At 40.4% G+C, this 14,944-nt stretch overlaps 1 protein-coding gene across 2 annotated transcripts in view; it reads right to left on the bottom strand.

Annotated features, from left to right (window-relative positions):
• Positions 1-14,944, bottom strand: part of tcf7l1b (transcription factor 7 like 1b) — a 74,631-nt gene that overhangs the window by 41,160 nt on the left and 18,527 nt on the right. The gene's annotated exons all lie outside the window — the stretch shown is intronic.

Here is a 14,944-nt window from a genome sequence, read left to right as displayed (position 1 = left end):
GTTGTCCAAAAATGTGCTCAGAAGTTTCTTGGAGATAAATCATAGGGCTGGGCCATATGGAGAAAATCAAACACCTTGATATTGTTGACCAAATACCTCGATATCGATATTGCAACGATACTGTAGGAGACTATTGGTGCTTTCACAAAATATTTACACAATGAGATCTGTGATAAATAATCACTGTGATAAATAATCACCAATAATGTGGATATAATGACTAAGTGGGGTAAAGGCAAATAGTAGAACTGTGAAAACAGTCTGCTAATAAGTTAATAGTCTAAAAGAGCGAGGGAGAAGTGAGAGAGTGACGGTGATTAGCCACGGCGTAGATTTTACGCAGAAGTATAAATCAAGCTTAACACTCATATCGACTAAGTTGATTTAATCAACAGATCTGTAAAAACTCTGAAATCTTGTGTTTACCAGATATGTGCTCAAAGGTTTCTTGTAAATAAGTCATTCAGGATAAAAAAAAAGGACTACAAAAAAATGACTAATCGACTCGAGAAATCTCAGTCGACTGAGACCAAAATCTTCCGATAAGTCGACTAATCGCTCTCCTTGGTTCCTCTCATGAAAAGAGTTTAAAAAAAAACATTTTCACAGAAATACTCTGGGACTTGTGTACATCTAAAGTCAGAAGTTTAATGGAAACAAATCATTCAGCATGAAAAAGCATTTGAAAAAATGACTTATCGACTCAAGCAATCGTAGTCCACTAAGACCAAACCGACCAATTAGTCGACTAACCATTAAGAAGTGGCAGCCCGGCTACATTTGTCCAGTTTTTCCGCTCTTCACTTGAGTTACATATACAGCCGAGTCTCTTAGCGTTATACAACCCTGAGCAGCCTGAGCGGAGATAGCATCCTGCTAATGGCGAGCACATTTGAAGTGTCCATTAGTCCATAGAGGAATGAAGTTAAGTGACTATGACAGGGCCACTCCCTCCGTTCGCCGGGGCCTCCATTGTGACCCGGTTGGTCTCCCTGCACTCTTATTCACAGCCCGGTTTAAAAAAAAAAAAAAAAAACTGGGTCAAAGGTCAGACATCCAGAGTGCTGCGGTTTCTATGGCAATGTGGCCTATTAAGGCCAGGCTCATTGGCCTCTCAACATGCTCTTGTACACAAAGGAACTATTAGTGCAAAGAGGGAGAGAGGAGAGTGAAGAGGGGAGGCAGCGCCAGGGAGGTCCCGACAACACAGACGCAAGGTTTTTCCAACATTTGCAAGATGGTTACGCACTCTGCCCGCAGCTCCGTCCACGTCTATATGAAGTAGAGCTGCAGAGATTAATCAACTCGTCACTTTGCAACATTTGTCTTTTCTTATTATAACCCCAAAGTTCATTTTCACTCGTGTCAAGAGTGCAATTATAAAGTTATAGGCCTCAGTTTCACAATGAGGTCATTAAACTGTCCTAGGTGTGCGGTTTGAAACTCTCTTTCTCCAGTGGAAACTTGTGTAATTATTCTCGAAACTGCAGAGATTATTCAATTAGTTGTCGACTTTTAAAACAATCGCCAACTACTTTGATAAATCGATTAATTGGTTTGAGCTGTTTTTTTGTGAAGAAAAAGTCAAACTTTTGTGATTGCAGCTTGGTAAATGTGAATATGTTCTAGTATGTGGCCGGTTGGCTCAGTTGGTAGAGCGGGGGCACATGCAGAGGTTTATTCCTCGACGCAGAAGGTCCAGGGTTAAGAGTCCGACCTGCGACAGTTTTCCTGCATGTCTTCTCCCCCCCCCCCCCCCCTCTCTCTCCCCTTTCATATCTCAGCTTTCCTATCTAATAAAGGCAGAAATGCCCAAAAATAAAAAATATTTTTATTAAATAAATGTGAATATTGTTGTAGTTTCTTCTCTCCTCCTTGACAGTAAACTGAATATATTTGAGTTGTTTTTTTTACCATTTTCTGACATTTTACAGACCAAACATCTAATTGCTTAATCGAGAAAATAATCAACAGATTAATCGCCAATGAAACCAATTGATAGCTGCAGCTCTAGTTGGATGGCAGCTCCACATAATCCCTCCTCCATTTCCATCGCTTTACACCAACCCCCCCCCAACCAAATGTGACTCATTTGCCTCAAATTTAGAGTAGCTACATTAGGGGAAAAAAAAGATCTAATCAGCCTTATATGACATAGAGTAGGCCAAGGAGCCTGGGAAACACACACCTTTTGTTTGACCTTTTTCTGACATTTTATGGACCAAACAACTAATCCATTAAGCGTCAAGGAAAGATTTCCAAGATGGTTGCACGAAGAATCACGCAAAAGCATCGCTTTAAATCTTGTGTTGACCAGTTAACCGATTAGTCGACTCAGAGGAAGCAGCCCTAGAGTTTAGACACTTAAAGCTTTAGTGCGCAACTTTTTGATATTAATGAACGGGGCTGTGAGATCACAGAAGGCTTGTATCATGTGGACGTGCCGACAGTGTTGTTGTCATTACTTAGAATTCCTCATGGGGGCGACAGAAACTACGCGCTATAGCTTTAAGAGGAAACTGTCTGTGTGGGTTATGTATTAGGAAATCAAAAATAAAAAGGTTGAGCCGCATATAAAGTAGGGCTGCTATACTTGCGATAAATAATCCGATATTAAAGTGTACTCTGTTCTGCAATTAAACAAATTGCAAAAAAGGAAACCATTTGGGAACCGAATGGAAAGTTGAGTTGAATATAAAAAGGAATCAAAAACCTTTTTTCTTAACTGATATTTTCCTTCAACCGTCACAAAAAAAATGTGTTTCGCGTTGTGTCGCAGCTCTTCCCGATGTGTTTACTGCACCACGTTTACTGCATATCATTTCCAATATTCAACTCCTTAAAAGTCAACAAGCAACGGAGTCAGAGACAGTGTCCTCATGCATATTCTGCCCAAACTGGCTACTAAACTGGGTTTATTTAAAAGAGCTGGGAGTGAATTTACTGCCGTTTCAGTCATAAAACAGCATGTAGAGAAAACAAGGCCAAAACAAACGCCTCTAAAAAGATTCTTTAGCGTTCGGTCCCAGTGAGCGGGCTGCCACTTCAGCAGGAGTTTGCATTTTTTTGCAACTCAAGCAATTATTTTGTATCAGGGTTTTTTTTTCTCTTCTTCTTCCTTTTGCATGATGACATGATTCCTGAGTTATTGCTTCCCGGATCCACAGCTTTTAAAACTCACACGAGTCTCTGAATGAAGTCGCCATTGTTCTAAATCCGTCTCGTTGACTTCCAGGTACTTTGAATCAGACGTAGTTAACCTTTGTGTTGTCTTACAACTTGTCAAAATAGAAAACTTGAAAAACTGTTGAAAATTTGTGTCACTTTTTTCAACGATTTAATCACATTTTCACAGTTTTGGTCACGTTTTTCAACGTTTAGCCACTTTTTTTCAATAGCTTTGTCACATTTTTCAACGTTTTAGTCACATTGTTTACTGTTTTAGTCACATTTCTCAATGTTTTAGCCACTTTTTTCAATAATTTAGTCACATTTTTCAATCTTTTAGTCACATTTTTCAACGTTTTAGTCACATTGTTTACCGTTTTAGTCACATTTTTCAATGTTTTAGCCACTTTTTTCACTAATTTAGTCACATTTTTCAATCTTTTAGTGAACATTTTCAACGTTTTAGTCACATTGTTTACTGTTTTGGTCACATTTTTCAATGTTTTAGCCACTTTTTTCACTAATTTAGTCACATTTTTCAATCTTTTAGTCACATGTTCAACATTTTAGTCACATTTTTCAATGTTTCAGTCTAATTTTCACTGTTTTAGTCACATTTTCCAATTTTTGTGTCGCTTTAATCAACGTTTAAGTCACATTTCTCAATTTTTCAATCACTTTTTTTACGTTTTAGTCACTTTGCTGCATGTCATTCCCCCTCTCTCTCTTCCCCTTCATGTCTAAGCTGTCCTCTCAAAAGTAAAGCTCTAAAATGCCACAAAAAAAGCATATCACATCATAATCATTTATTTTACCTGTGAAGAACCTTGCATGGAACCATCCATGTTATTTCTGATACAGAACGGCTTAAAGGAAGCGTTCAGTCTAACTGGGGTTAAACTTAGGAACAAGTGAGTAATTCTGTTACAGAGCAGCACAAACAGCAGGCCATATAAAAAAACTCAATGTATAATTAGACACACAAGAAAATAATTACGCATCTGGTGAGAGCAAGGCCATCTCATAAAGACGGAGAGGAGGGTGCGAAGCTATTCAAGTCAATTATGTGCAGTCCGTTATGTGGTTTCCCGTACCTGGGAGATCTGCTTTCAATTGTCACAGACTGCTCCGTTTAATGTCAACGTGATCTGATGTCAGGACAGGCTACACCCCTCAAAATGTCAAAGGTGTCGTCCCTTCCCTATGTCCTGTGGCGTTGTTTGTCCGAAACGCACAGGAACACAACTTTTTATTGTTTGGGGAGTCACCTCGTTTTCATTGAAACTCGCAGCCGTAAACGTCGGTATAATTAACTCCAGAACATGAGGTCAGCTGCAGCGGTGGAATGTAACTAAGTACATGTACTCAAGTACTATACTTAATTGTAAATGTTGAGGTACTTGTACTTTACTTGAGTCTTTTCATGCCACTTTCTACTTCTACTCTGCTACATTTCAGAGAGAAATATTGTACTTTTTACTCCACAACATTCATCTGTTACAGCTTTAGTTTCTCTACAAGTTAAGATTCCTGCACACAAAACACATGTAATTCATAAAATCTGATATTTTATTATAAATTAAACTTCCCAACAATATAACAGCCTATAAGTCACGCTGAGATGATCAGACCATTAAACACACAACTGGTTGGATCCTTTACACTTTCTACAATGGGAGGATTTTTCTGCATCGAGTACTTTTACTTTTAATACTTGAAGTACATTTTCCTGATGATACTTACAGACTTTTACTGAAGTAAGATTTTCAAAGCAGGACTTTTACTTGCAACAGAGTATTTTTACAGTGTGGTATTAGTACTTTTACTTAAGTAAAGGATCTGAATACTTCTTCCACCGCTGGTCGGCTCGATGTTTACAGTAAAGACTGACTTAGAAATGAAGTGTCTGTGTGTCTGTGTGTGTGTGTGTGTGTGTGTGTGTGTGTGTGTGTGTGTGTGTGTGTGTGTGTGTGTGTGTGTGTGTGTGTGTGTGTGTCCGAGTCTACGCCAATGACACACAAGTGAGACCTGAATTTTTCATTTATGACCAAACACAAATTGACTGGAGACAGCATGGGTTAGCAATATAATGCAGCGTTTCCTGCCAAGGCATTTAGGAGGCAATAATCCAGAATGCACCCCTCACCCTGAACACGGCAAATACCACAGCGCAGCAATCACTCCAAACTCTGGGCAAAGACATAAAAATAATCTTTTTCTCTTCTTTTTCCAGAAACTGAAGATAAATATTTACCCCCACTGAAAGAGCAAATTTGAGTGCGTCTGCTAAAAGTGTGTCTGAAAGTTGTTTTTATTCCTGACAGGGCACAGTGGCTGATTGTTTCTTTTTTTTTTTTTTTTTTTTTTAAACTTCCTAAGTGCAGCTGACAGTGGCAGGAGAGGCGAGGTACGTCTACATGCACATAATGTTCCGTTTTCTGCCCTTATTCTGAAAAAGACAATATTCTGACTAAGCTTTTTACACGGCTAATGACAATGAATATTCCACTAATATTCCCGTTCATATGCAGATGCGCAAAGTAGGATTTTTTCAAAGTTTTAAACCAGTGGCGGACTTGTTGGACCATACAAAGACAGCGTCCTTTTTTCATTTCTTCAACCAGCTTCTTGAAAAGGTCGGCATAGCGGTGTGTGCGCATATCCAAAAAGCCTGTTGACATCCAAGTCTTTGATAATGTTTAAAAGTAGCGGTGTTTGGGGCACCCGGATAGCTCAGTTGGTAGAGCGTGCGCCCATATAAAGAGGTTTACTCCTCGATGCAGCGGCCGCGGGTTCGACTCCGACCTGCGGCCCTTTGCTGCATGTCATTCCCCCCCTCTCTCTCCCCTTTCATTTCTTCAGCTGTCCTGTCAATAAAGGCCTAAAAATGGCCAAAAAATAATCTTAAAAAAAAAGTAGCTGTGTTTCTCCTTCTTTTCTTTCGGCTGTGCAAACTGTGCTGGTTGGTTTGTGTACAGTAACCATAGCAACGCACAGAGCTAACCGTAAGCCGTAAACAGGCAGAGAGGCGAATATTCCAAATCTGATTCAGGTCATGTAAACAACATATTCCGTTTTGATATCCTGAAGAAGGCCTTTTTCTTCTATTCTTTGGACATGTGTACAGCCAATTCAGAATCTGCGTTTCGATCGGGGTTTTTACTGCAGTTTGGGACACTTTACGGCCTCCTGCCAGCTGTACAGTCGAGACGCATGACCAAAGGAAAAGGAGAAACACGGCTACTTTTAAACACCATGACCAAAGACTTGGATATCGACAGGTTTTTGCGATATAACATTGCAACGCCGAACATTTTCAAGAATCTGGTTGAAGGAATGAAAGAGGGAGGCTGTGTTCACACGCTCCAACAAGTCCTCCGCCACTGGAACACTTTAGAATAATCCTATTTTGCACAGCTGCATGTAAACGGGAATATCGGTGAAATATTCCCTTTCATTAGCCGTGTAAACAGCTTAGTGGGAATATTGTCTTTTTCGGAATAAGGGCAGAAAAACGGAATATTATGTGCATGTAGACGTAGTCAGTGAGGCATCTTGAAGGGGGAAAAGTCAGTTTTGAAAAGCCTGGAGGTGGGCATAAGTGGGTGTAGTGGAGAAGGCAAGAGAGAGAGAGAGAGAGAGAGAGAGAGAGAGAGAGAGAGAGAGAAAAGGGCCTAAATTAAACACATTTGTTTCTGCTCTCACATACCACAAGTCTTATGAAAACAGAGGGCTGATTGTGTTCACTCCGCAAGTCCCCCCCGCCCCCCCCTCTCTTCACCACCACCTAGCTCCACACCCACCCCCACCCACCACACACACACACACACACACACACACACACACACACACACACACACACAGCTGCCCGCAGATGCCTCCTGTGTTTGCTCTCCGAGTGCAGGCGTAAACCTCCAGACCCCGCAGACTCTCGGGCCCTGCCTCCTCTCACTTTTAACTACCTGACATCGCTATCACCCCACCGCTAACTCCACTCACTCCACTCTCCGTCTCCTCTCCGCCCGCTGCCCCCCCACACACACACACACACACACACACACACACACACACACACACACACACACACACACACTGTCCCACTCAAACACGCAGACATATTCACACGCCACAGGTATGATTCAACCCCTCCTCGGCGCTGTTTCGCACCGGGACACACAGACTGACTGTTACAAATGAAAACCCATTCATCACAACGCTTTTAGAAACATTTAGAGACAAAAAAATTTTTTTATATATATATATATATATATATATATATATATATATATATATATATCACACAACTATAAAGTTCCATATGCATAAGAAAAAAATGGCCAGGAATCAAGCCAACTTTTATTGAATATTCCAAACAAAAAAAAGCCATTAAGACCTTTAAGTTAATAAATGATTATAATATGACGCACATAACTCTGGCATTATAGAATGTAGAGGTTTTCTTTTTTGTTCCTGTTTCCTACGGTCTATGTATCGGCCTGTACCTCTGTATATGAACTTTTGTACAATAAAGAATGCAAGAATAAATGTCTCTTGTTCTTCCAATACTAACAGACTAAATCAGACAAACTAAAACTAATAATTATCATTAATTGAATAAGAAAATACTTTCAGAAGTCATTTTCAAACTTCCACAGTGTGCGACAAAGCGCACAACTTCCTACCATGACATTCCCCTGGATTAGTTATGTGTGTTGTCAGCAGACCGCGGGGAGGTCTGGAACGTCGCCAAACGCATTTTTTTTTCTTTTTCATACCTTCATATATTTGTAAAAGTCATTCCTCTGCAATCTACAGGTTTCATTTTCATCCCGCTGTGCGCCGGAGTACCGAGAGCTAAATCATGAGCTAGTGATAGCTTTGGCTGCAAATCCACGGATCCTCTTACACGTCTCAAACTTTTGTAAAGAATACATTTTTGTGGCCGGGTTGGCTCAGCGGGTAGAGCAGGCGCGCATGTACTGAGAGGTTTATGCCTCGACGCGGAGGTCCAGGGTTCGAATCCGACCTGGGGCGATTTCCTGCAGGATTTTACTTTCAATACTTTAACTACATTTTTCTGATGATACTTACAGACTTTTACTTAAGTTACATATTGAATGCAGTGTGTGTGTGTGTGTGTGTGTGTGTGTGTGTGTGTGTGTGTGTGTGTGTCTGTGTCTATGTGTGTGTGGGTGTGTGTATGTGTCTGTCTGTCTGTGTGTGTGTGTGTGTGTGTGTGTGTGTGTGTGTGTGTGTGTCTGTCTATGTGTGTGTTTCTATGTGTGTGTTTTCCTAATGATACTCAAATACTTTTACTTAAGTAACATTTTCCCTGCAGGACTTTAACTTGTAACAGAGTATTTTGACAGTGTGGTATTAGTACTTTTACTGCAGTAAAGGATCTGAATACTTCCTCCCCCAGTAAGAAGGTGTAGCCTTTATAGGAGTCACCCGGCGGGATGCGGTTGGGTCATCAGCTCTCTTGAAAAGCAAGACAATGGCGTAGAAACATTAAGCAAGGGACTGTCTATCTCCTGAGAATGTCGTTGTTTTTTGCTCCGTCGTGAATACGTTACTTACACTTACGGTACACGTTTTGTGAAGACAGACGTTCTAGGGCTGTGCAATTAATCACATTTTGATCGTGATTTCGGCCCCTAACGATCACAAAAACAGAGTGATTGAGAAACAACGATTACTTTGCACGTTACGTTTTGCAAGTGAACTCTTATTTTGTCTGGTGTTCTGGATGACACGCACACTTCCGCCTCTCCAGCAGGCTAAACTCACTCAGCCAAGATGTGAATATCATTTTTATATTCTTTAAGGGGAATACAAAAAGTTCAAAACAGGATAAGTATGAAGGGAAACGTCACAGTCCACTGTTGATTTGTTGAACTGTTTCGCGGTTTGTTTTTTAATAAGCTAAATTAGCTTTAATAAATGCAAACATCTTTCCAAAAGTCAACGAGTAATCAAGTTCAATAATCCTGATTTCAGTATTGGCCAAAATAATTGTGATTATGTATTATGCTTCCGTAATCGAGCGGCCCTAATATGTTCTAGGGGACCTAACGTTGATTTATACAAGCTGTTCCAGTTTGCAAAGTTGCAGAAAAATGTCTTCATAACATAAACCAGACATTTGAGAGAACTCAAGGCTGGACACGCTTTTTAAAAACAATATATACAGCTGCTGCTATCTTTCAGTTCCAATCCAATCTAATGAGAACGGCAAGATGATTACGATCAGGGGCTGCTGTAAATATCAGATTCCCAAGGACCGAGTTTTAGGAGAGGGCCCCTTTTACAATTACACAGTATTCAGGAATGCAGAGCATGAACCACAGCAACATGGAGCTGGAGACAAAATGCTCACATCCCATTCTGGATGCTAAGCACACACACACACACACACACACACACACACCCACCCACAGACACACACACAAACACACACCCACAGACACACACAGACACACAGAGACACACACACACAGACACACACACATAGACACAGACACACACACACACACACTGCATTCAATATGTTACTTAAGTGAAAGCATGTAAGTATCATCAGGAAAATGTACTTAAAGTATTAAAAGTAAAAGTACTCGATGTCGAAAAATCCTCCCATTGTAGAAACTCGAAACGATCCAAACAGTTGTATGTTTAATGGTCTGATCATGTCAGCTCGTTATATTGTTGGGAAGTTTAATTTATAATAAAACACATCATTTATAAACTACGTGTTAACTATGTGTTTTGTGTGCAGAAATCTAAATGTGTAAAGTAACTAGTAACTAAAGCTGTCAGATGAATGTAGTGGAGTAAAAAGTACAATATTTCTCTCTGAAATGTAGCGGAGTAGAAGTAGAAAGTGGCACGAAAAGAAAAGACTCAAGTAAAGTACAAGTACCTCAACATTTGTACTTAAGTAAAGCACTGGAGTACATATACTTAGTACATGTACTTAGTTACATTCCACCGCTGGCACACACCACGTGACGGACGAGGTTTTTACGAACAGCGTTAAAAAAAAGTGAGAGAGTTGATCTTCGGTGAAGAGCTGTTTCTGCGAGCCTCAAATGAAATGTGCGCCACAGTGCAACAAACTTTTTACTCAATGCAAACTGCACACTTCTGCAAACAATTAGTGTTAACCCCAGAACTGTACGTTGCTCAGAGAGAGAGAGAGAGAGAGAGAGAGAGAGAGAGAGAGAGAGAGAGAGAGAGAGAGAGAGAGAGAGAGAGAGAGAGAGTGTGGAGAAAGAGAGGGGTGCTTGTGCACAATTACAGCAGGGATTTATGGCCTGAGAAACAATTTATAAATCACAGCGCCTGAGCTAATGTGCTCCAGATTGTTCTCCATGCAGCTGCAATTTTGGTCTGCGTGAAACGGCATAATAAACCTGGCTGGAGGACATGTTTGGGTGGGGGGAGGGGGGTGGGGGAGAGAAAAGTTGAGCGTGTGGGTGTGGGGGCTGATGCGAGCGAGGCTGTGGGCTTGCAAACTTTTCGAAGGTGTTTGGAACAAAGAACACAGAACTCTTATGTATTTTTTTTTTGCTGAGGTGCCGTTCTTGATGGTTAATGTCGACGGAGAAAGAGAGAGAATGAGAAATCTCATCCTGCGAGTATATAAGCGATTGGGTTCTTTAAGTGGGCGTGCACAGTAGCCGGACAGTAAACGCAACAATAACAACTGTTCCAAAACTGTAACTGAATAATTACACAAGTTTCCACTGAGGAACAGTTAAAGTTTCAACCCGTAAAAGCTGAGACAGTTTTAAGACCTCATTGTGAAACTGTGAACTATAACTTTAGAATTACACTCTGTAACTGCAACTAAACTATTATTTACATTGTTGATTAACCCTCGTGTTGTCCTCCCACCCACTATGCAAGCTTTTTTGACGTTTTTTTATTTATTTTTTTCAACGTTTTTGAAGCTTTTTCCCGTCATTTTTTTCAACATTCTTTTATCAAGTTTTTTTTCAAATGCTATGAAATTGAATAAAACACCCAAATTCTAAGAAAGTAGTGAACTGATCATTTATTTCACTTGTAAAGAGCGTCGTGTGGAACCAGCCATTTTATTTTCTTGGACATTTAGGTTGATAGAAACCCAAATTTCTAATATAGAAGGACAACAGGAGGGCTAATCTGTTGATTATTATAAAATGTCAGAAAATGGTGAAAAATGTAGATCAGTGTTTTCCCAAAAAGCCCGAGACGATGTCCTCAGAGGTCTCATTTTGTCCCCAACTCAAAGATATTCAGTTGACTGTCACAGAGGAGAGAAGAAACTAGAACATATTCACATTTAACAAGCTGACATCAGTTTTAAACCTTTTTTTCAGAGAATGACTCAAAGCGATTAATCAATTATCAAAATAGTTGGCGATTAATTTATTAGTTAACAACTAATTGAATAATCTCTGCAGTCTTGAGAATAATTACACAAGTTTCCACTGAGAAATAGTTTCAAACCGCAAACCTAAGACAGTTTAATGACCTCATTGTAAAACTGAGGCCTATAACTTTATAATTGCACTCTTGATATGAGTGAAAATGAACTTTCGGGTTATAATAAGAAAAGACAAATGTTGCAAAGTGACCGTGCCATTGCGGCCGCAGGCTGGCGTGGAGGTAGAGATCGGATGTGCCGAGGGGAAGCCTGGGCTTTTGTGGCCACTCAGCCAACTGGCCCCGAACCTTGACCTGTAACCCTTCACCCTGTGGGGGGGCAAACAAAGCTCTGAGTGACATCTGAAACTAGACACTCTGTGGGGAGAGAGTGTCTGGACGCGACTCAAATAACCCCATTAACTCTGCAGGAAAAAAAAAAAAGACGGATGGCTTTTTTGTTTAAATTCTGCTCTTGCAAATCTCAACGGTGATGAGTCGCGCACATATCTGTCAAAAACAATCAAGCACTTAAGACGTGTGTGCAGCACGTTTCGTTGTTGTTTACTTGCCAGTATTTCTATCTTGCACGAAGATAAGCAGACAAAGACACACTAAAAAACTAAGAACGTTCCATAATTAACGACTCGGAGTCGAGTTGTGATTAGCGGAGATACACACATATGCCAGCAGTTAGGGTGTATCCAAATGCTTAATATGAACAACATGGAGCGGTTTTTAAGAGAGTCACTGATACATATTCACGCGCACCTCGGATGGATTCTATACAATGGATAATAACGTAAAAACAAAAGCTTTTTTTTTTTTTGCCGTTAGCACACTGTAAACAAAAACAGGGAGAGAAGTTGATTGGTAAATGTGCTGCGGGTGAATGCGAGCCTCCATCGACCAGAATGCTGAAAGCCACTGTAGTATTTAAATCAGGCAAGGAGGGAGGACGACTGGGCCAAGCATTCTGTAGCTCAGCTGTGAGGCTCTAAGCCGTTGCCCTAGGGTCTTTGTCCTGCCTTTTCAGGGCAAGTCTGAGGTAGTCAAAGACCCTATTCATGACCGGCGCTCCCCCTGCCAACACACCCATACAGCCCCAGTCAAGTCAGCCGAGAGCTATAGAGCCTTCCCATTTCACACGAGAATCAGACCTGCCCCTAAAGCCTGCTTCAGGGATTTCCAATAGCCTGCCCCTCCAAGCCATGTACAAATCAAACAAAAGGGCTCCTTGGCCTACTCTATGTCATATAAGGCTGATTAGATCTTTTTTTCCCCTAATGTAGCTACTCTAAATTTGAGGCAAATGAGTCACATTTGGTTGGGGGGGGTTGGTGTAAAGCGATGGAAATGGAGGAGGGATTATGTGGAGCTGCCATCCAACTAGGGCTGCAGCTATCAATTGGTTTCATTGGCGATTAATCTGTTGATTATTTTCTCGATTAATGGGTTAGTTGGGTGGTCTCTAAAATGACAGAAAATGGTGAAAAATGTGGATTGGTGTTTCCCCAAAGCCCAAGATGACGTCCTCAAATGTCTGGTCTTATCCACAACTCAAAGATATTCAGTTTACTGTCACAGAGGAGAGAAGAAACTAGAACATATTCACATTTAACAAGCTGGAATCCGAGAATGTTTACTTGGTTTTCGATTAAAGAAATGACTCAAACATAATAATCGAATATCAAAAATAGTTGACAACCTATTGATATATCTTTACAGCTCTACTTGAAATGGGATGCAAGATATGCAAGCCAATGAAATTCCAAACAATGTACATTGTATTGGACACAAAACTAAACTACACTTAAAGGCCAAGATATACTGTTTTTCACAAACAAAATTGAATGCGAGAAAGTAAAAACTGGCATCACGAGTACTTTGACTTTTTTTTTTTCATAAAAACAACTCAAACTGATTATCAAAATAGTTTTAGGCGATTGATTTAATAGTTGACAACTAATCGATAAATCTCTGCAGCTCTGGCTCCGACCCGCCTACGTCCATCATCGCTATCATCCAATAACAAGGTCCACCTCGCGCTGAGAGACACAGTGTATCAAATGATTAACTCTGTCAGGACAAAGACGTCTAATCAGGCTGGTCATCTGAGGATGGGCCCAAGGGGGAATCCCTCTATCACTACACAGAGTCTTTATGTCTGAGGAGCACAAGGCCCTCCACCACGGCCATTACTCAAAACGTATCAACATTTCATTAGCTCATAACTTTAAATTGAGCAGATAAGGTCAGGAAAGAGTGACATTCGGTTGCCGAGGCAAATGTAAACAGATATCAGAAGCTTTTCTGCTGTTTATTCTAACAGCCTACACCCTTTGAATAGGGAATTCCAGTATCTCCCCTCTGGACGGAGGCTAATAGTCCCTGGTTGTAGAGCCACAAGATTTAAAAACAGTTTTGTCCCAGCGGCAATCACTAAACAAACTGTAGAATTACTCGCACACAACGCACAAGCACCATGGTCATGTACTAGCTGTAGAATTTCTGCATATGTACTGTTTTTATATCCATGTTATACTGTCTGTTGTATATGTTTTAATTTTTTGTGTGTTGCATGGTATGTGGTGGTGGTCTACAAAGTTGTAAGGATGTCCTGCCTCTTAGACTGTACCAATAAAGTAACCTGAGCCTGAGGAGTCTGCTTCCAGATAAGGAGGCTACACATTTTTAGATGACTTTGCTCGCCTTTAATCAAATTTGTTGCTCAGCGGAACATTGTGACTTCCTAACAAGTACAATTGGTTTATGAGAGTAACTAAGGGAAGCAAGGGCCACCCAAAGGTTACGTTCTTAGCAATATTAGAACGAGCAGGCGGATCTCGTGGGAAAACTGTGCTTATGCGTATGATATATAACAAAGAACGACAATTATCCCAAACCAAAAAATTTGTTTTAAATCAACCTTAACTTGAAAAAAACAGACTCATGACTTAATCCAATAAGTCAAGGCAATTCCAAAGTTGTTTGACAACTAAACAAATTTATAGAAATGTTACCGATAACATGGCTATGTTTTGTAGAATATTAACCAATACTATGTATCGTATGCAACAATAACAGCTAAAGAAACTAGGATTTTTATTACTGGTTTTACTTCCAAAACTACTTGTAAGACTTTAGCTCATCCTTTCCCCTTTTGTGTTTTAGACAAAGCGAGTAAAAGTAACCCCAAAGTAGCATGTGTCCTGCTTATATAAATGTATTAAAACATGGAAAAATCCCCCTGTGGCGTCCTTTGAGATTTATGTATACGATCCATTACACACTCTACTTGTGATTTTAGAGCCGGGGCTAAATTCAGATTACAGATGGCACGTCAGTCTCATCGGTTACATCA

Source organism: Sander lucioperca, chromosome 2, assembly GCF_008315115.2.
Source record: "Sander lucioperca isolate FBNREF2018 chromosome 2, SLUC_FBN_1.2, whole genome shotgun sequence".
Classification (NCBI taxonomy): Eukaryota; Metazoa; Chordata; class Actinopteri; order Perciformes; family Percidae; genus Sander; species Sander lucioperca.
The sequence above is the reverse complement of the archived record's forward strand: the minus strand, read 5'-3'. Positions and strand labels throughout refer to the sequence as shown.